We start from the raw sequence: 21,014 nt of genomic DNA, 5'->3' as shown, positions 1-21,014 counted from the left end.
TCAATTTCTAGCCCTCTTTCCCTTGTAATTATTTTTTGTTTTGCTTTATCGAAGTTACAGGGTTACAACAAAAATAATCATCACCTCCTTCAAGGTCCTCCTGATGTCCTGTTCCCACTCCCCATTTTCAAATCTTCTTGTTATTTTTTTCATATTTGCCTTCCTAATTCTAAATAACATGCTAAATGCTCTTTGCAGGACAGTCAGATTGCATGAATAATGAGATCTCCTCCCTCCCTCCTTTTTCTCCAATTTTTTTTAAAACAATTTCTTGGAGTTGTCCTACTCCCTGACCTGCACTGAATGATCTCCGGGGCTGCTGGACAGCTGTAACCAGTGTAGCTTCCCTCAACACTGTTTCCTACCACTTCCTGTTTCCCCACTCCCCCCCGCCTCGCTTTTTAGGGCCACACCCACAGCATTTGGATGTTCCCAGGCTAGAGGTCCAATCGGATTTACAGCTGCCAGCTTATGCTACAGCCACAGCAACACAGGATCCAAGCTGCGTCTACGACCTACACCACAGCTCACGGCAACGCCGGATCCTTAACCCACTGAGTGAGGCCAGGGATGGAACCCACAACCTCATGGTTCCTAGTCAGATTCGTTTGCGCTGTGCCACAACGGGAACTCCTGTTTCCCCATTTTCTAGCCCCGAGTCCTAAATGCACTTTGGATCTGGTGTTGCCATAGCTGTGGCATAGGCTGTACCTACAGCTCCAACTCGACCCCTGGACTGGGAACTTCACTATGCCAGGTGTGCAGCTGTAAAAAGAAAAAAGCAACAACAACAACACACCAAAAAAAAAACCCAAAAAACAGAGAGAGGGAGTTCCCTGGTGGTCTAGTGGTTAGGACTCACTGTTTTGACCACTGTGGCCCAGGTTCAATCCTCAGGTTGAGAACTGAGATCCCACTTCAGGCCACTGCATGCTGCAGAGAAATTAGGAAATATGTCAAACAGAATGAAAATCCACACATGAACATTTGTGGGACACAGCTCTAACAATGCTTTAAGGGAAATTTATAGCATCAAATACTTTTTAAAAAAAACAAAGGTCTAAATCAGTGTTCTACATTTTCACTTTAAACTAGAAAAGGAGAGGTCCCTGGTGGCTCAGCAGGTTAAAGACCCAGCAGTGTCACTACTATGGCTTGGGTTGCTGCTGTGGGATCCCTGCCTGGAAACTTCCACATGCCTCGGGTGTGGCAAAAAAGAGAGAGAGAGAGAAAGAAAGAAAAGGAAGGATAAATTAAATCCAAAATAAGCAGAGAAAAGGAAATGAGTCATCAATGAAATAAAAAGGACATGGGCAAAGAATTGAGAAAATCAATAGACCTAAAAAATTGGTTCTTTGAAAAGTTCATGAATGAGGCATTTCACAGCTATTGAAAGGTAGGTTTCAAGGTGTTTCTTAGTCTCACCTTTGCATTTTTAAAAATCACCTGAGGAACTTAAAAAACCAAACAAAACCCTGATACTGGGCTGTGCTTCTGACCAATTACATTATCTCTCAGGATTCTAGGAATTGCTTTCCCAGTGGTCAGGTCTGAGGGCCAGTCTTGAGAGATGGAGCGAGGCCCTACCCTACCCCCCGTGTGTCAGGACCCATTTGGGCTGGTCAGAATCTCTGGAGTAGAATCCTCCAATCTCTTTTTTTGTGTCTGGCTGCTGGTTTTCTAAGAGCCAAGCAGGAGGAGGAGGCTGGGGTCTCTGCAATTTGTGTGCACATCTCACCCGTTTCAAAACGGTGTCTCAGCCTTGCTTGAGTCCCCTAAGTCAGTGCTCTAGGATTGGGTTTTTCCACCAAGTTGAGTCCCTGCCAGGTGGCAGAAGAAGCAGTCATCTGCTGTGCTGGGGGAGGAAAGGAATCTGGGAGCCTCCCTGATTCCATGCAGTCAACCAATCTTCCGATGTTCAGCCTTAATTTGCACCCGTGCTTTCACTTTCCTAAGGTTTTTCACAGTTCTGAGCAAATGAACTTCTTTCCTTCTGGCTTCCCCAGCACAGGCTTGGGTTTTGTTTTCTTTGATCCGATAAGTCAGTTAACATGCATTCTTCTCTTTCCAGCTTCCCCAGACTTCTTTCTTCTGATCTATCTTGTGTCTTTCCATTCTCTTGGACCTTGTGATTTATGGCTTTTTTTTCCCCCTCCTTTCCTGTCATTTCAGTGGGACTTCAGAAGATGGTGGAGACAAAAGTAGGTGTTTCATCTGTGAGGTTTAGTGAGAAATTTTCCAAAGCCTTTTTTTTTCAATTGTATGAGAGTGTAGTTGACTTACAAAGTTGTTAGTTTCAGCTGTACAGCAATCAGTTATATATCAAAGTCTTTTTTAAAAATCAGAGTGCATAATTATGACAATCACTTTCAATTTAATTACCTTCACAGGAGTGTAGAATGAGAGCGGTATTCGTATCTGGGGTTTAAGAGTGCTAGTGCAGGTGTTCCCGGCGTGGCGCAGCAGAAACGAATCTGACTAGGAACCATGGAGATGCAGGTTCAATCCCTGGCCTCACTCAGTGGGTTAAGGACCCTGCGTTGCCATGAGCTGTGGTGTAGGCTGGCAGCTGTAGCTCTGATTGGACCCCTAGCCTGGGAACCTCCGTATGCCACAAGTGCGGCCCTAAAAAGAAAAAAAAGAAAAAAAAAAAAAAAAAGAATGCCAGGACAGTATAAGGGCATAGTTTTCCTGCTGGGATTTAAAATGTGTAATTTTTCTCAAGTCTCTATGTGACATGAAATTGGCACTCTAAATCCAGTGCTTTTAGAACTGATTGAAAAGATGATCATAATTTGCTGGGAGCAGTTGAATCTTCCTCGCTGGAATTCCTTGGTGGCCTACCAGTTGGGGACTTGGTGTTCTCACTGATGTGGCTTGGGTTCGATCCCTGGCCTGGGAACTTCTGCATGGCATGGGAAAGATAAAAAAAAAAAAAGAAAAAACCTCCTCATTGACAGCCTCGTGTATTTTGTCCTTCCGTAAAGCCTCTAGTGGTACTATTCCAATAGGTTGTATTGACCAGAGTAAAGATAGAATATTTAAGTTATCCTTTTCTCACTTGGAAGTTATAGTAGTCATGTCCCTTCCTGGATGACAGAGAACATGTCCCTACTGCTCTACTCTCTGTAGGTTTTTGTTTGTTTTTGTCCTTTTAGGGCCTCACCTGAAGCATATGGAGGGTCCCAGGCTAGGAGTCGAATTGAGGCTACAGCTGCCAGCCTACACCACAGCCACAGCAATGCAGGATCTGAGCCGCATCTACAGCCTACACCACAGCTCATGGTGATGCTGGATCCTGAACCCACTGAGAAAGGCCAGGGATCGAACCTGTGTCCTCATGGATACTAGTAGGGTTTGTTACCACTGAGCCATGACCAGAACTCTGTGTTTTCCAAAAATTAATCATTTCAGTAAATTTTCCCCAGGTCACTTTGACTTTCCAACATCCCCTGTGAGCCCAAATTTGAATTCCCTTTTCTCATAAAGGAAGAATAGTAAGTAGAAATCAGCCTCCCTCAGCTAGGAAGGTCTCTAAGGTATGTGTGCTTGCTCTGTACTCTAGAAAAAGAACGTTAGCCACATAGATGAATGCTCTGTTCCTACTCTTGTTTGACACATAGGATATTGACAGCTCATGGAGCCAGAGAGGGTCTTAGTCACACATGATTTGGAGAAATACTCATGTTCTTATTCTACCTCAGCATTTTCAGGAGTTCCCATCATGGCTCAGCAGTAATGAACCCAACTAGTATCCATGAAGATGAGGGTTCGATCCCTGGCCTCGCTCAGTGGGTTAAGGATCCGGCATTGCTGTGAGCTGTGGTGGAATTCACAGGTGTGGCTCAGATTCCTCGCTGCTATGGCTGTGGCATAGGCTGGTGGCTACAGCTCCGATTAGACCCCTAGCCCAGGAACTGTCATATGCCACGGATGCAGCTACTAAAAAAAAAAAAAAAAAAAGAATTTTCATTCTTTTGGCCTTTGCTCAAAAATAGCCACATTTAAGGGATAAAATAAACTTTCAGCTCTTCATGAGTAAGCCCGATCTGAAACAAATTTAGTTTTAAGTTACCAAAAAAGACATGCCATTTTAAAAAAATGTCAACTCACAGAAAACAACTGAATTTTGACACTTCGCTTTTCACATGTGAATACCCTTGGAAACATCAGCACCGAACTGTCTGATGCTGTCCCAGGCATGCGAGCTCAGAGGGGCAGTTAACAGCGGCAAACACTGACTCTTGGAAGTAAATCTACACTTGAGAATTACTCTTGGGGCAAGTGAGGTCAGTTTCGTTTTCTTGCCTCAAGAGACCGGTGTTTAATGTTTGCTCTGTGACTCTAGGAGAAAATATCACCTTTCTTTCCTGTACCACAAGGCTCCGTTGCCTCATGTATAAAACATACAACCGTTCCTTTAGGTAACTCCACCAGTAAGCATTCAATTCCACTCTGCATTTCCCCCCTCTTTGTTATTTTAAGAAAAAAAAATTTAGAAATTAAACATTGACACGGCAGACTGTAGTGTGGCACCCGGGAAAGAGCCCCACTTTGGGAGTCCGGATTTTGTGATTCTTGTCCTGATCTCCTGACGGGTGTGAGCAAGTCCCTCTACTTTTCTGGGCTTCTAGTTCTTTCACTTGTTTGAAAACATTTTTTAAAAAATGAGTGGGGGAGGAGTTGGAGGGAAGACGTTAATGGCTAATCTCCAAGGTCCCTTCAAACTTTAACATGCTGTTCAAAAAAAAAAAAAACTTTAATACACTGTAATTTGGAGTTCCCTGGTGGCTCAGTGGGTTAAGGACCTGGCATTGTCACTGCTATGGTGCAGGTTCAGTCCCTGGCTTGGGAACTTCTGCATGCCATGGACATGGCCAAAAAAAAAAAAAAAACTAATTTTTGCTGTGTAAGCCAAGGAGTAGATAGATAGATAAGGATAAATAATAGTAGTAAATTTTGCTTCTGGCTGCAAATATGGGAAAAAATTACTTTGTCTTAATTATTTAGATTTTTTTCATAATTATTTGGCGACAAAGAGCCATTGGTGAAGTGGCTGTTCAGGGATAGCATCTCTTCCCTGCCTACCCTACCCCCAGTTCTCTAGGGGCATAACTGACATAGAATAAACTCTACATAATTAAAATGTACAATTTGATGAATTTTGACCTTTGTGTATATCCATGCAACTATCACAACTCTCAAAAGTTTCCTCCTTCCTCTGTGTAACCTCTCCTTCCTGACTTCCTCACACTCAGCAACCATTAATCCGCTCTGTCACTATGGATTAGTTTGTATTTTTTTGAATTTTATATAAAATAGAATCAAGGAGTTGCCGTCATGGCTCAGCAATAACAAACCCAACTAGTATCCATGAAGATGCAGGTTTGATCCCTGGCCTCGCTCAGTGGGTTAAGGATCTGGCATTGCCACGAGCTGTGGTGTAGGTCACAGACGAAGCTTGGATCTGGCGTTGCTGTGGCTGTGGTGTAGGCGGGCAGCTGCAGCTCTGATTCTACCCCTAGTCTGGAAACCTCCATATGCCTTGGGTGCTACCCTAATAAAAAAAGAATCAACAGTGTGTACTCTTTTTATCTGACTTCTTTCACTTAGCATAATTATTTTGAGATCCATCTGTATTGTAACATCATATCAATAGTTCATTTCTCTTATTCTTGAGTAGTATTCTGTTGCATGGATGTATCACAAGTTGTTATCCATTCACTTATTGAAGGGCATTTGGTTTTTTTCCAGTTTTTGACTATTACAAATAATGTTGCTATGAATGTTTGTGTAAAAATCTCTGTATGGACATATATTCCTTTTTCTCTTGGATAAATACCTAGAAATAGGATGGTTGGATAGTATGGTAAGTAAATGTTTAATTTTCTTTCTTTTTTTTTTTTTTTTTAAGGAAGCTGGCAAGCCATTTGCAAGATAGTTATACCATTTTACCTTCCCACCAGCAGAGTTTGAGCATTCCAGTTCTTCATCCAACACTTGGTATGGTTACTTTTTAAAAAATCTTAGCCATTCTAATAGGTGTGTACTGGCATCACATTATGGTTTTAATTTGCATTTCCCTAACAATAGTCTATGTGTTTATTTCTGTATATTTTCTTGGTGAAGTGCCTGTCCCTGTCTAAAATGTTGCCCATTTCTTTATTGGATTTTCTTTTCCTATTATTGAGTTTTGAATGCTCTTTCGGTATTCTGGAAAAAAGTCTTAACAGATTTGTGGTTTGCAAATATCTTCTCCAGTTTATGGCTTATCTGCTCATTCTCCTGATAGTGTTGTTCAAAAAGAAGACATTTTTTATTTTGATGAAATTTAATTTATAAATTATTTCTTTTATAAATTTTGCTTTTATTTATTTTTTTTGTTTTGTTTTGGTTTGGTTTTTTTGTTTTGTTTTTTTGTCTTTTTTGCTGTTTCTTGGGCCACTCCCGCGGCATATGGAGATTCCCAGGCTAGGGGTCTAATCTGAGCTGTAGCCACAGGCCTACACCACAGCCACAGCAGCGCGGGATCCGAGCCGCGTCTGCAACCTACAGCACAGCTCACGGCAACGCCGGATCTGCAACCCACTGAGCGAGGCCACGGGTCGAACCCGCAACCTCATGGTTTCAGGTCGAATTCGTTAACCACTGAGCTACGACAGGAACTCCAATGAATTTTGCTTTTAGTGTTGTATCTAGAAATCACAAAGACTTTCTACATTTTCTCCCAGACACTTTTTGTTTGCTTGTTTTTCCTATCAGGAAGTTTGTTTGTTTGTTTGTTTTTAAATGTAGTTTTATATTTTACATTTAGGTCTATGATCTATTTTGAGTTAATTTTATATACAATATGAGGTAAATATAAAAAAATTTATTTTCTTTTGGCATATGGATATTCAATTGTTCTGGCATCATTTATTTAAAAAGAGTACCCTTCTACACTGAATTGCTTTCACAGCTTTGTGAAAAATAAGTTGTCAATACATGTGTGGGCTTATTTCTGGTCTTTTCATTCAGTTCCATTGGTCTCCTTGTCTACCTGTGTCATTATCACCCTGTTTTGATTACTGTAGCTTTATAAGGTCTTGAAATCAGGTGATTTAAGTCCTACAATTTTTATTCAAAGATTGTTGGCTATTTTTGGTGCTTTGCATTACGGTATGAATTTTAGAATCAGTTTGTTAATTTCTAAAAAAGCTTCCTGGGATTTTGGTTGACAATGAATCTATAGACTGTGGAGAATGACATTGTAACTGAGTCTTCAGACCCATGAATGCAGGTTATCTGTCCTTTTGTATCTTTTAAATTTTCTTTTGGAATTCCCTCTGTGGCTCAATGGGATCTTAGGATCACTGGGATGCAGGTTTGATCTGTAGCCCGGAGCAGTGGGTTAAGGATCTAGTGTTGCTTCAGCTGCAGCTTAGGTCACAACTGTGGTTTGGATATGATCCCTGGCCTGGGAATTCCATATGCCACAAGGCAGCCGAAAAAGAAAAAAAAATTTTTTTCCTTCAGTAATATTTTGCAGTATACAAATGTTGAACATTTTTGTTAGATTTATCAAGTATTTCATATATATATATATATTTGCTATTGTAACTGGTATTGTTTTTAAATTTTTCGAGAGCTGATTATCCATTGCTGATATATAGAAATATAATTGATTTTTATGGGTTGTACATATATGTCTTGCAACCTTGCCCAACTCCTTTATTTTAGTATCTTTTTTTTTGAAGATTACACTGGGTTTTCTACAGATCATATTATGTATAACTAGAGTTTTATTTCTTTCCAATCTGGATGCTTTTTATTTCCTTTCTTTTTTATTCATTTATTTTTTGCCCGTTTGCACAGCTCTCAAGGGCAATGTTGAAATGAAGTGTTGAGAGTGGTCCCCTTTGTCCTGCTGTGGCCAAAACTCGTCCTCTTTCTACTGGTGCTGAAGAGAAATGCAGAGAAGAGTTTGGGGCAAAGGAGAAAAAAATAGCTTTACTGCTTTGCCAGGCAAAGGAGGCTACAGGAGGCTACTGTCCTGAAGGCTGTGCCCTTCCTTGTCTCCGCATCCCCTGCCTTCCCTGATTAGCAACTGTTTGAACTGAGTTGTGAAGGGATGGAGGCTGAACGAGGCCCATTTCCTAAAAACAAGAAACCGGGATGGGCGCAGAAAGGCTTGTGCCCAGAAGCCCCACAGGGCCCAGCTTTGTTTCACTAGTCCTGATCTTAGGAAGAAAGTACTCAGTCATTCATCAAATATGATGTTTGCTGTACGTGTTTGTAAGAAGAGTCTTTTGCCAGGTTAAGGAAAATTTCTATTCCTAGTTTGCTGAGGGTTTCTATCAGGAACGGATGCTGAATTTTGTTAAATGTTTTCTTCTGCATTGACTGTGGTAAGCAGTAAAGTTGCTTGGTTTTTAGTTTTGTCTATGTGATGAATTGCATTGATAGAGTTTGCAAATGTTAAACCAATCTTGCATTTCTAATATCTCTTTAGAGTTTTTTTGCCTCTGTGTTCATGGGGGATGTTAGACTGTCGTTTTCTTGTCATGTTTTTACCTGGTTTTAGTCTCAGGGTAATGCAGTCTCATAAACTGAGTAAGTATTGTCCTCAACTTCAATGTTTGGGGAAGAGTTTCTGTAGATTGAAACCATACTCCTGCTTGGGTGGGACTTGAGCCTGGCCCAAACTCAGTTTGGGACCTGAACCCCCAGGCTGGGACTCGACCCCGTGATCCCTGATTTAGGAGGGGCCAGAACCCACTGTCTTTTCATTGAAACTGCTCACCTGGTTTCAGGACTTACTGAAGGTCAGATTCTTTTGTCTTTATGAAAAAAGAATTGAGCGGAAAAAAGAATTGAGCGAAAGGCAAAGTGTCAGCCAAAGAGCGAGTTTATTAGCCTAGCCTCTGAGAGATTCAAGCAGGCAGGTGATAAGGCTCTGCCCTGAGGACAAAGAGTGCTTTATTTTTAGAAATAAAAGAAAAATGGGGAGAAGACCACTTTCTTCCTCATTCTTGAACAGACATCAAAGTTTATATCAGCAGTTCCTCCTTTGGGTCAGCATGGTGTAACCGGGACTGTCATGGCACTATTTATAGCATGTGTATATTTTAGCGAAAGAGAGCTAACATAGTAAAATATGGTAATTCATCTCAGATTTCAGGATAATGTCCCCTTTTACCCAGTTTTTCCCCTTTCACCTCTATCTATCCCTGTCTTGCCTACATGCAAAAATGCTACTCTTCACACCGTCATGAAGTCATGCTGACTTTGTGTAACAGGATTCAGACCCCATATCTATTGTCGTGTGTTTTAACTGTCAGGACTTGGGGCTTGAGTGTGTCTGCTGCTTAGATGCACCTGGTCTTCCTTTAAGATAGAGGAGATTGTTGCTAAGTTACTGGATTCTTCTCTTGGTCCTGAGCTTGCAGGAGTCTCCCAAACTCCCTTAAAACTCCCTTTCTGTCGTTAATCCCCTGGTGGGATTTTTAAACTATTTAATTATCCTACCATGTCCCTATCAGGATTAGTATTCTTAGAGTCACGTTAGAGTTCTGTAGGATTAAATATTCCTTAAATGCTTGGTAGAATTTATGAGCAAAGCCGTCTGGACCATGTTTAACTATAGATTCAGTGTCTTTAATAGATACAGGGCTAGTCAGGTTATCTTTTTTTTTTTTTTTTTGGCCATTTTTTGAGGCCTGTGAAATTTCCTGGGCCAGAGACTGAATCTGTGTCACAGTAGTGACAACACTGAATCCTTAACTGCTAGGCCACCAGGGAGCTCCTATCTGTTTTTGAGTGAGCTTTTTTGTGTATTTTTCAGAGAAACCATTTCAACTATAAAATTATTCATAATATTCCACTATTTTGTGTTTTTTTACACAAAAATACACACAAATATTCCACTTTTTTGTGTATTTTTCAAAGAAACCATTTCAGCCATAAAATTATTCATAATATTCCACTATTATCCTTTTAATGTCTATAAAATCTGTGGTGATATTACTTTTATTATTCCCAGTGTTAGTAACTTTGTCTTCTTTCTTTTTTTCCTATCAAAATCTATCAATGACATACATTGATCTTCCCAGAAGTTTGGCTTTTGGTTTCATTTATCTCTACTTTTTTTCTAGTTCATTGATTTCTGCTCTGACATTTATTTCCTTCCTTCTGTTTATTTTGGGTCTCACTGACTCTTTTTCTAGTTTTTTTTTTTTTTTAAGATGTAAGCTTAGATCACTGATTTGAAACCATTTGTTTAAAAATCTTCTTCTCAGTGAATATTAATACTTAGTGCTCAGATTTTCCCCCTAAGTGCTATTTTATTGGCATCCTATATTTGATATATTGTTTTTTTTTTTTCAGTTCAATTCTCCTTTTGATCTCTTTGATTCTAGTTATTTAGAGAAGTGTTTAGTTTCCAAATACTTTGTGATTTTCCAGGGATTTTTCTGTTATTAATTTCTAATTTAATGTGGTCAGGCATCACACCTTAATCCTTTTTTTTTTTTTTTTTTCCCAAAGCCTTAGGGAATTTTCTTATATACACCTGTTGGTCAGTACTGAGCTGAAACTCAGGAATAACCCTCTACAGATCTCTAGATTTCTTCTGTTTATATAGCTTTCTCATCTCTGGTCCTCTGTCCTGCAAACTGCCATTGTTGTTGTGGTCCATGCACGGGTTGGAAAAGAATTTCCAGAATCAGAGTGGAGTGAAAAATAAGATGAGTTTGAGATAAGAAACAATGCCAGCACAGTGGGCTGACTTCCTGATGATGAGGGAAAGCTCATGCCTAGCACATGGTCCAGTCTGTTTTTATAGCCCAGGGACAAAGGCGAGAGGGGAGGTCTTAGGGTACATTTGCTAATTGGTGCAGGATGTATACTTTCCTCTAGGGTTGGGGAGAGAGGCAGGCCAAATACCTTTCCTTATATGGGGCAGGAGGGATGTAGGCCAGGCTGCACAGGAGGGGCTCAAGAACTCCGTAACGATTGCAATGGGACCAAAGGGGCCACAAGGGGCTAGTAAATTTTATCCTGACAACATTGATATCCCGAGACTCCTTGAGTTTATCTCATGGGAGAGGCCTTGGAGTCACACAATTGTCTCCTCAGAGTCTTAGCTCTGTCACCTCAATTTAGGAAGTCTTCTGGGCTCTGTCTGGATTCCCCATCCTCATTCCACAACCTGGAAACTTTTGTCAAGGCAAAAATCTGGGGCCATCAGAGGGCTCTCAGTTTTCCTCCCAGCTGCTTACGTGTCACCGTTTTTCACTGCCCGATGTCCCAGTGTCTTGAAACCTATTATTTCATATATTTTGTCCTCCCTCTTTTATGTTCATTTCAGGGAAAAGGGTAAACCCAGTCCCTGTTACTCCACCATAGCCAGAAGCAGAGATCCTTGGGGGCAGGATGGTTAGCTTCTTTATCTTCTTCTTGAAGCTTCCCCTCCTGCTTGGAGCCTAATGATCCTAAAATGACTCTGTCACTTAGCCTTATCTTTATATTTAAGGTACAATTTAATGCCAGCCATGCTGGTCCATTTCATTACAAGGGCAAATATTTTCCCGAAAAATCCCTAGCAAATTTACCCTTCTATCTCACTGGCCATAATGAGGCCATTCTTGTCTGTGAGCCTGAGAAAGCAGGAAATAGAGCACATGCATCGATAACTAGCAGGTTCTGGCACTGAAACAACTACCAGTGTCTTCCACAGAAAGTAGCGTCAGCATCATTGCCCTGAACATAGTCCACAGAGACTTTTTCTGACAATTAGCTGCTTTCCAACCTGTCTATATCTGATAAAAAGTTCTTGTGTCCTGGGGGCCCTGAGTGACATTCTAGTGCTCTCTAAGGGCAGTTTCTTACCTCTCTAAGGGCAGAGGTCTTTGAAGCTTTAAAATATCAGACCAAGGAGTTACCATTGTGGCTCAGTGAGTTAAGAACCAAAAGTAGTGTCCATGAGGATGCAAGTTTGATCCCTGGCCTTGCTCTGTGAATTAAGGATCTGGTGTTGCCACACGCTGTGTCATAGGTTACAGATGCAACTCAGATCCTGTGTATCCATGGCTGCGGCTGCGGCGAAGGCCAGCAGCTACAGCTCCAATTTGACTCCTAGCCTGGTAACTTCCATATATGCCACAGATGCAGCTATTAAAAAAAAAAAAAAAAGGAGTTCCCATCGTGGCACAGTGGTTAACGAATCCGACTAGGAACCATGAGGTTGCGGTTCGGTCCCTGCCCTTGCTCAGTGGGTTAAGATCCGCCGTTACCGTGAGCTGTGGTGTAGGTTGCAGACGCGGCTCGGATCCCGCGCGTTGCTGTGGCTCTGGCATAGGCCGGTGGCTACAACTTGGATTCAACCCCTGGCCTGGGAACCTCCATATGCCGCGGGAGCGGCCCAAGAAATAGCAACAACAACAACAACAACAACAAAAAGACAAAAGAAAAAAAAAAAAAAAAAAGATCAGACCAAAGAGAAACCATCAATTAAACTGCTAATTGTTCAAGCCTCTGTAGTGAGGTTTTCTGTTACTTGTTTCTAAATAAGTTAAAATAGCAAGTGGACATACTCTCCAAGTGAAATCTGTTTCACTAACTTCAAAGTTGACTTCGGGAGATTTCTTACAGTCCACCTAACGATCCATTGTTTTGTCTGTTCTGTTTGGTTGGGCTCAGAGGTGGTGAGGGAGAGTGGAGAGCTGGTAGCTCCCAGGCTTCTTCCAGCAGTCATGACACAGAAGTGCCAAGTTCTATAACACATTGATGAAGCAATTCAGAAGCCTGCAAGCCTGCCTTGGAGGCATTTTATTTGACCAGGGAGGCATCCTTCTGTGCAACTGCTTGGGTTTTCACGTCTGGGTCACTGGCAGAGCCTCCAAGAACCTAGATGTTAACTTTACCAAAGAAAGGAAAAAGCAATGATTTTTACACCAACATTTTAAGTTCTAAGATTGACTTAAATGTGTCAGGAAAAAGGGAGAATGGTTCTTATCTTCACTTAGTAAAGATGGATTTGACCTCCTTCACAGTGTAGTCAGGTAAAGATACTTATTAAATGAAGAGAGTCAGATATTCTCTCTTCCCTGGATATTCAAACTAATTCTCCTTAGAGCTTAAATTTTTTTATGTTTGTTTGTTTTGTTTCATGAAGCAGTTGGATGAATTTTCAGCAAAATGGGCTGCTTAGGCCAACCTGGCTGAGAAAGATTCTTGAGCCTAGAGTGTCCTAAGGTTTGGGTGGTTAAGCATGATCTCTGCAACTGAGCAGGGTCTTTGGAGGAAAGGCCTGGGAGGGGTACCTGGCTTAGGAGAAGACTGGAGGAGAGAGGTCTAGCTTGGAGGGTAGTACCTGGCTAGAGAAGGGGAAAAATAGGACCAGAGGAGAATTAACAAGCGTTCCATAGAACATTTCTTCTTATATGAATAAGGGTGGGCTAAGTTATGCTGCAGTGACAAACAATTCCAAAATCTCAACGGCCTTAATACAACCAAAATTTACTGCCCTGTCATGCAAAATCCTTTGTGGGCCCAGGCAGCTCTCTAGGACAGTTGTCCTCTGCATGGTGACTGAGTTGTCCAGGCTGTTTCAACCTTTTGGACATTCTATCTCAACTTAAGGCCTTCTCCGTGGTTGCCTGAGTGGGGCAAGAAAGAGCAGGAAAAATCACAGATGAGCGTTTGATTGTCTCAGCCTGGAAATGATGTGTGTGCCATTCCATTGGCCATTGCACCTAGGCACATGGCCCTGTCCAACAGCAAGGATGACACAGACTGAGAAATGCAGTCTTTCATATGCCTGGATAGGAAAGGAGCCAGATAGTGGGAGACACAGTGATGTCAAATAGACTAATTTGGAAAACTTCTCTTAGGGAAGAATTCTATGCCAAGTTGGCCCCTGGTTCAGAATTTCTTTCCAGAAGGGCTTTAGGAGCAGCCTTATGGTTGGAAGAGGTGTTAAGGGACTTATTTTGAAACTGCATGTACATAGCAATTCAATTCTATAGATTGAATATTTATTTTAGGCAACTTTGGAGGATGCTGATGGAGGCTGTCAGTGAGCAGAACCTCCCCACCACCACCTCTTTCCCTTTCTCCTGGCTTGTCACTCACAGTGCCCGAGCTGCAAGTGCTTGAATGCAAGTGTGATGCAGTGAGCATGGGCACCTTTGGTCCCAGCCAAAACCCCCAAAGGGTGGGCCAGCGATGGGCTTTCATGGGCAAAAAGGCCTGAGGAAATGGTACAGGCCCCCATGAGACATTGGCTGCCACAACCTGGCACCTCGGTCTGTGCTGATACCTTGTTCCAACCTGTGTTTCCTACAAGGATCAGCCCTTGCACACCTTGCCATTCTAGTAATGCGTCTTCTCGGAAGAAGCCAATGGAAAAGTACAATCAATAGATTAGATTACCACTGCTGCTCTTGGAGCTCACCTCCTGTTAGGAGTGGAGCTGTGCTTTTGTATCTGAAAGAGCAGAAGGGCTGAGTAGCCCTCAGCAGGGATGTGACAGCGAAGCACTCAACCCAATCAATGAACCAGGAAAAGGGCGCCCAGGAAGACCTGCAGCCAAACGATTCACAGCCCCTCCATGCTGGGAGGCTCTTATCTGTCTAGGGTATCAAATCAAATCACAGAGGGCCTAGTGACTCTGAGGGTTTTTATCATCTGAGACAGACATGCTGGCTCTCCAGGTGGCATCTTCAGCTAGTTTCCAACCCTCTAAATATGGCGACCAGATATTGGTGTGGTGCTTTGTCTTCTCAAGGCTCAGTTTGCTTTGCACATCAAACTGGGATGTTTTTCAGGTCTGCCTAAGAGAAATTAAGAGCAAATAAATTTATCTTTTGTGTTTCTTTTGTGCTGGTCCTCAGATAAGCAGATCTTCTCCCTTCCTCTAAGCTGACGTACCCAGCACAACCCTCTCTGGTTATCATTCCTAGTCTAGAAATTTTCTCTTTAAACATCTCCATCTTAGTGCTTACTTCACCAGCACAGATACTAAAACTGGAAGAATATAGAGAAGATTAGCCTGGTCTCTGAGCAAGGTTGACATGCAAATTCATGAAGCGTTCCATATTTTTTCAGTTAAAGGATACACAAAACAATCAGATGTAAAATACGGTACCAAAAACAGAAATCATGAGGTTAGGAGAGTACAAATGCAGGATATTTAAAATGCATTTGAAATTAAGAGATCAGCAGCTTAAAACAATCATATATGTAGGCTGCTGTGCAAAAAGCTCACAATAAGTGCAAACCACGCATCTGTAATATTGGGAGTTCCTTGGTGGCCTAGCAGTTAAGCATCCAGAATTGTCTCTGCGGTGACTCAGGTTCAATCCTGGCCCGGGAACTTTTGGATGCTGCAAGTGTGGCCAAAAACAAACAAACAACTATATATATCTATAATAAATATATACACACACACACATGAGTGCAAATATATACCAAAGATAGTCATCAAATCACAAGAGAAGAGTAGAAATATTTCTGACTTAGTTTCATTCCCTCGTCTGTATCTGTTAATCTGAAAATTATTCTGGCAAGTGGATGATAATTAACAAGTTTTCTGCCTCATCAATGAGTTAATTATTCAACTCAATTTTAATTCTTCAAATATATTGATCGATCCCATTTATCTATGTTCCCCCCGTATTTATATGTATTTAAAATATAAACCATTTTAAAAACAAAATGTGAGGTGTAAAATATTCTGTTGGTGCCCTGGCCGGGGGGGTAGAAAGGAAAACCAGAGAAATATTCTTGTCAGGATTCTCCATCTATTGCAGTATCAAATATGATTCCTTAAAGTCATCTGTGCCATAAATGACTCCCGCCTCCTCTGCAGCTACAGGAGGAGACCCAGCTCCATCTTTTTCCAAACCTCTTTTTGTTCATTAAGAGAAGGTGCATCTTAAAGCCACATTCTGGAATTCCACTACTTTTCAAAACAATAATCAGGCCTAAAAACTTACTCTCCTGGTTAAGAAAAAAAATGGAGAAAGGAATGAGAAGAGCTTTACCTAAAGGCAATTAAATAGGAGCATAAAGCATGAACCATTCCCAGTGCTAGTGACCAAGGTGCAAAAGACCCCAAACACAAGAATTGGTTCAATAAAGAAGAGTCGGTGGGCTGTGAAGCAAAAGTAATTCAAAAAAATCTTTAGATTGGATGTGGAAGATTGAAATTCAAACTTTGATTATGGTACCAACAAAAAAAAAAAAACTAGTGAATGAGTATATATGCTCAATATACATATAATATATATGCTATTAACCTTTACTAAGAAAAAATTCACCTAATGTATTTTTATTTTACCTCAAAAGTTGTTATAACCAGTGATGCATCTTCCATTGATAGTGTCTCAGAATTGAGAGACTATGGTATTTCTTTTTGCAGAGAATGCTGTTCCCCAATCACTGGCCATCAGGATCCAATGGGTCCTGGTTCTAAAAAACTGTCGCCATTTCTCGGGAGTTCTTGTTGTGGTGCAGCAGAAACGAATCCGACTAGGAACCATGAGGTTGCGGGTTCGATCCCTGGCCTCACTCAGTGGGTTAAGGATCCAGCATTGCCGTGAGCTGTGGTGTAGGTCACAGATGCGGCTGGATCCTGCGCTGCTGTGGCTCTGACATAGGCCAGCAGCTGTAGCTCCAATTCAACCCCTAGCCTGGGAACCTCCATATGCCATGAGTACAGCCCTAAAAAGCAAAAAAACAAAAACAAAAAACAAGAAAAACAACTGTGGCCATTTCTCAAGTTAGACAAGAGAAAATAAATGACTATGGCCTGAGGAAATTTCACAGTTAGAAATATGTACCACAATCACTAAGCCATATTACTAATTTTAGTAGAATTATCTCAGGACAAGGCACATGCTTTCTTTTTTTTTTTTTTTTTTTTTTGTCTTTTGTCTTTTGTCTTTTTGTTGTTGCTGTTGTTGCTATTTCCTGGGCCACTCCTGCGGCATATGGAGGTTCCCAGGCTAGGGGCTGAATTGGAGCTGTAGCCACCAGCCTACACCAGAGCCACAGCAACGTGGGATCCGAGCCGCGTCTGCAACCTACACCACAGCTCACGGCAACGCCGGATCATTAACCCACTGAGCAAGGGCAGGGACCGAACCTGCAACCTCATGGTTCCTAGTCGGATTCGTTAACCACTGCGCCACGACGGGAACTCCCATGCTTTCTAATAATTAAAAACAAATAGTCTTCAAGTAAATTGGAGCACTGCAGAATCTTCGAGTCTAAAAGACCTGAGAAGGGTTCACTTCCTAATTCCTCTATCCTTTCTATAAAGCCCCTGAGTGTTGTAATAATGTCTATGTAGATTCTAGTTGCCTGCAATTTTCTTAATAGGCTATGCAGGGCAGTATGCATTTCAGCTCAGAAAAAAATAAATAAGGCCCAAACTCTCTATATCAGTTATATCAGTTGTGATTATGTTTGACTGTGAATCACAGAGACCTAAAATAAAATATCGCTGTAAAGAAGGCAGATAGAAAGTGTCTGTGTTATTTGGCAACCTGGCTCTGTAAAGTCTTCATGGACCCAGGATGCTTCCATCTTTTTTCTTATAACCCATGTTGGTGGCTGGAGCTCCAGCCATCACATCTGCATTCCACTTCGCAGGGCAGAAGACAAGTAAAGAAGAGATGAGCAAAAGGCACATGGTATCTTTTGCTCAAAGAACATTCCCAGAAGCTGCCAAAAGATGTTTGAACATATATCTGTTGACGAGGATTTAATCACATGGTTGTGTGGAGCGTCATGGGACAAAGAGAAATATTTTTATTCTGATGGGCTGGAGTGCAGCTGAAAATGGGAACTCCATTAATATGAAGGAAGGGAAGAATGAAGAGTGAAAGGAAAATAGCATTCCCTGCAAACCTTTAGCTAACCCTATTAAAATTGGTGGTTTGTTAGGTAATTGAAAAAGTCGGGGAGTTCACATTGTGGCTCATTGGGTTAAGGACCCAATATAGTTTCCCTGAGGATGAGGGTTCAATCCCAGGGCTTGCTCAGTAGGTTGAGGATCTGGCATTGCAGCAAGCTGCAGTGTAGGTCCTGATACATCTTGAATCTGGTGTTGCCGTGACTGTGGCGTAGGTTCCAGATGCAGCTCTGATTGGACCCTACCCTGGGAACCTCTGTACCCCACAGGTGTGGCCACAAAAAGAAAAAAGAAAGAAAAGTCAGTTAAAGCAGAGAATCACAAAAAAAAAAAGACATATACATCAATGATGTTTATTGTAAATATTCCTTGCAACTTCTACCACATCAAATATGTCCATTCATGAGAATCAGTCTTGCATTTACTTTTTTTTTTTTTTTTTCTGTCTTTTTGCCTTTACTAGGGCCGTTCCCTCGGCATATGAGGTTCCCAGGCTAGGGGCTCTAATCGGAGCTGTAGCCGCCAGCTTACACCACAGCCACAGCAACATGGGATCCTTAACCCACTGAGCAACGCCAGGGATGGAACCCGAAATCTAATGGTTCCTAGTTGGATTCGTTAACCACTGAGCCACAACAGGATCTCCAGTCTTGTATTTTCTAAGTAGCTTTCACTTTGCCTTCTTGAATGAGAGGCAGAGAAACAAACAACCCAATCAAAAAATGGGCAAAAGATCTAAATAGACATTTCCCCAAAGAAGACATACAGACGGCCAGTAAGCACATGGAAAGATGTTTGACATCACTGATTATTAGAGAAACACAAATCAAAACTACGAACTATCACCTCACACCAGTCAGAATGGCCATCATTAAAAAGCCTATAGGAGTTCCCGGGGTGGCGCAGTGGTTAACGAATCCGACTAGGAACCATGAGGTTGTGGGTTCCATCCCTGTGGGTTAATGATCTGGCGTTGCCGTGAGCTGTGGTGTAGGTTGCAGACGCGGCTCGGATCCCGTGTTGCTGTGGCTCTGGCGTACTAGGCCGGTGGCTACAGCTCCAATTCGACCCCTAGCCTGGAAATCTCCATATGCCATGGGAGCGGCCCAAGAAATGGCAAAAAGCAAAAAAAAAAAAAAAAAAGAAAAAGAAAAAAGCCTACAAAGAGGAGTTCCTGCTGTGGCACAGTTAGTTAAGGATCCATTGTTGCCGCTGCTGTGACTCAGATTCAGTCCCTGGCCCAGGAGCTTCTATATGCCTCGGGTGTGGCCATAATAGGAAAAAAAAAAAAAGCCTACAAATAACAAATGCTGACTAGAAAGAGTGTGGATAAAAAGGAGCTCTCCTACTGTTGGTGGGAATGTAAATTGGTGTAGCCACTAAGGAAAACAGTATGGAGGTTCCTCAAAAAAACTAGCAATAGAATTACCCTATGACTTAACAATCCCACTTCTGGGCATATATCCGGACAAAACCTATCATTCAAAAAGATGATGCACCTCTATGTTCATAGCAGCCCTGTTTACAATAGGGCCTATTGTTACATGGTAACAACCTAAATGCCCATCCACAGATGAATGGACAAAGAGGATGTGGTGTAAATATACAAGGAAGTATTAGCCATACAAAGGAATGAAATAATGCCATTTGCAACAATGTGGATGGACCTAGAGATTATCATACTAAATGAGGTAAACCAAAGACAAATGCCAGATGCTATCACTTATATGTGGAATCTAAAATATGACACACATGAACATATCTATGAAGCAAAAACAGATTCTCAGACATAGAGAACAGACTTGTGGTTGCCAAGGGGGTAGGTGAGGGAGGGATGGATTGGGAGTTTGGGGTTAATAGGTGCAGACTATTACATATGGAGGGGATAAACGATAAGGACCTACTGCATAGCATAGGGAACTGTGTTCAATATCCGAGGTAACTTATAATGGAAAAGAATATCACCTGTGATGGAGGATAATGTGAGAAAAAGAATGTATATATTTGTGTGACTGGGTCACTTTGCTGTACAGGAGAAAATTGACAGAACACTGTAAACCCCCTATAATGGAAAAAAAATCATTTAAAAAATAATGGAAAAATATACAAAAAAGGACATATATATACCTATAACTGATTCCCTTCTCTGTACAGCAGGTATTAACACAACATTGTAAATCAACTATACTTTAATTAAAAAATATTAAAGAGGAGTTCCCGTCGTGGCGCAGTGGTTAACGAATCCGACTAGGAACCATGAGGTTGCGGGTTCGGTCCCTGCCCTTGCTCAGTGGGTTAACGATCCGGCGTTGCCGTGAGCTGTGGTGTAGGTCACAGACGCGGCTCGGATCCCACGTTGCTGTGGCTCTGGCGTAGGCTGGTGGCTACAGCTCCGATTCAACCCCTAGCCTGGGAACCTCCATATGCCGCGGGAGCGGCCCAAGAAATAGCAACAACAACAACAATAATGCCGAGGGAGCGGCCCAAGAAATAGCAACAATAACAACAACAACAACAACAACAAAAAAAATTAAAGAAATAAGTCAAAACATAAATAAAGACAAATCTGGAAGGAAAGAAAAAAAAGAAAAGAAAAGAAAAAGAAAAAAAGGCAGAGAGCTTCCAGGTTGGTGAGCACATGGAACTTCTGGGAGAGTATTGAGCTTGGAAAGGACATGGAAGCTCCATGCCCTGTCCCCACACCTTGTCCATCTGGCCATTCCTGAGTTACATCCTCTCATACTAAACCTGCAGTCTAATCTTTTACAACTGCTTCGTGTAACTGGAAAAAAACACCATAGACACCTTCAGCACCTCTCGATGCCTAAAAGCAGAAGGGGACATCTCACATATGGCAGAAGGTTTTAAGTCTCATTTCATTTGTCTGATTGGAAAACTGAACTGTAAGAATCAAGATAGCTAGGACAAGGTAAATGAGCTGAGAGCAGTCCTTTGATCCTGGACAGTTGTAGCATCGGGGACAGGAACCCCTTTCTGACTCAGTGCGGGTGGGGGCATGCCATCAGCAACCTTACAGGAGACAAAAGCCAAAACCAAGGTTTGATGGTGAAGATGGGGGAGTAGGGGCTGGCAGCTGCATCCCGACTTATTTAAA

General features: G+C 41.8%; 1 long non-coding RNA gene and 1 other non-coding gene across 3 annotated transcripts in view; both read left to right on the top strand.

Moving 5' to 3' along the window:
- Nucleotides 1–21,014, top strand: part of LOC146405583 (uncharacterized) — an 83,044-nt gene that overhangs the window by 13,782 nt on the left and 48,248 nt on the right. The window contains exons 3-4 of one of the 2 annotated variants that reach the window (XR_014838070.1): nucleotides 5,915–6,003; nucleotides 7,855–8,446. This is a non-coding gene — a long non-coding RNA (uncharacterized LOC146405583). Of the gene's footprint in view, nucleotides 1–5,914; nucleotides 6,004–7,854; nucleotides 8,447–21,014 lie in introns of those variants that run through there. The other variant, XR_014838071.1, reaches the window with a different exon arrangement.
- On the top strand, nucleotides 14,977–15,083 carry LOC146405585 (U6 spliceosomal RNA). The gene has a single exon (XR_014839280.1). It is a non-coding gene; the product is annotated as a U6 spliceosomal RNA (small nuclear RNA).

The sequence above is a fragment of the Sus scrofa genome, chromosome 2 (assembly GCF_054392235.1).
Source record: "Sus scrofa isolate SSC_HxYL_T2T_F1_AM1 chromosome 2, Sscrofa_HxYL_maternal_Yorkshire_Landrace_v2.0, whole genome shotgun sequence".
Lineage (NCBI taxonomy): Eukaryota > Metazoa > Chordata > Mammalia > Artiodactyla > Suidae > Sus > Sus scrofa.
The sequence above is the reverse complement of the archived record's forward strand: the minus strand, read 5'-3'. Positions and strand labels throughout refer to the sequence as shown.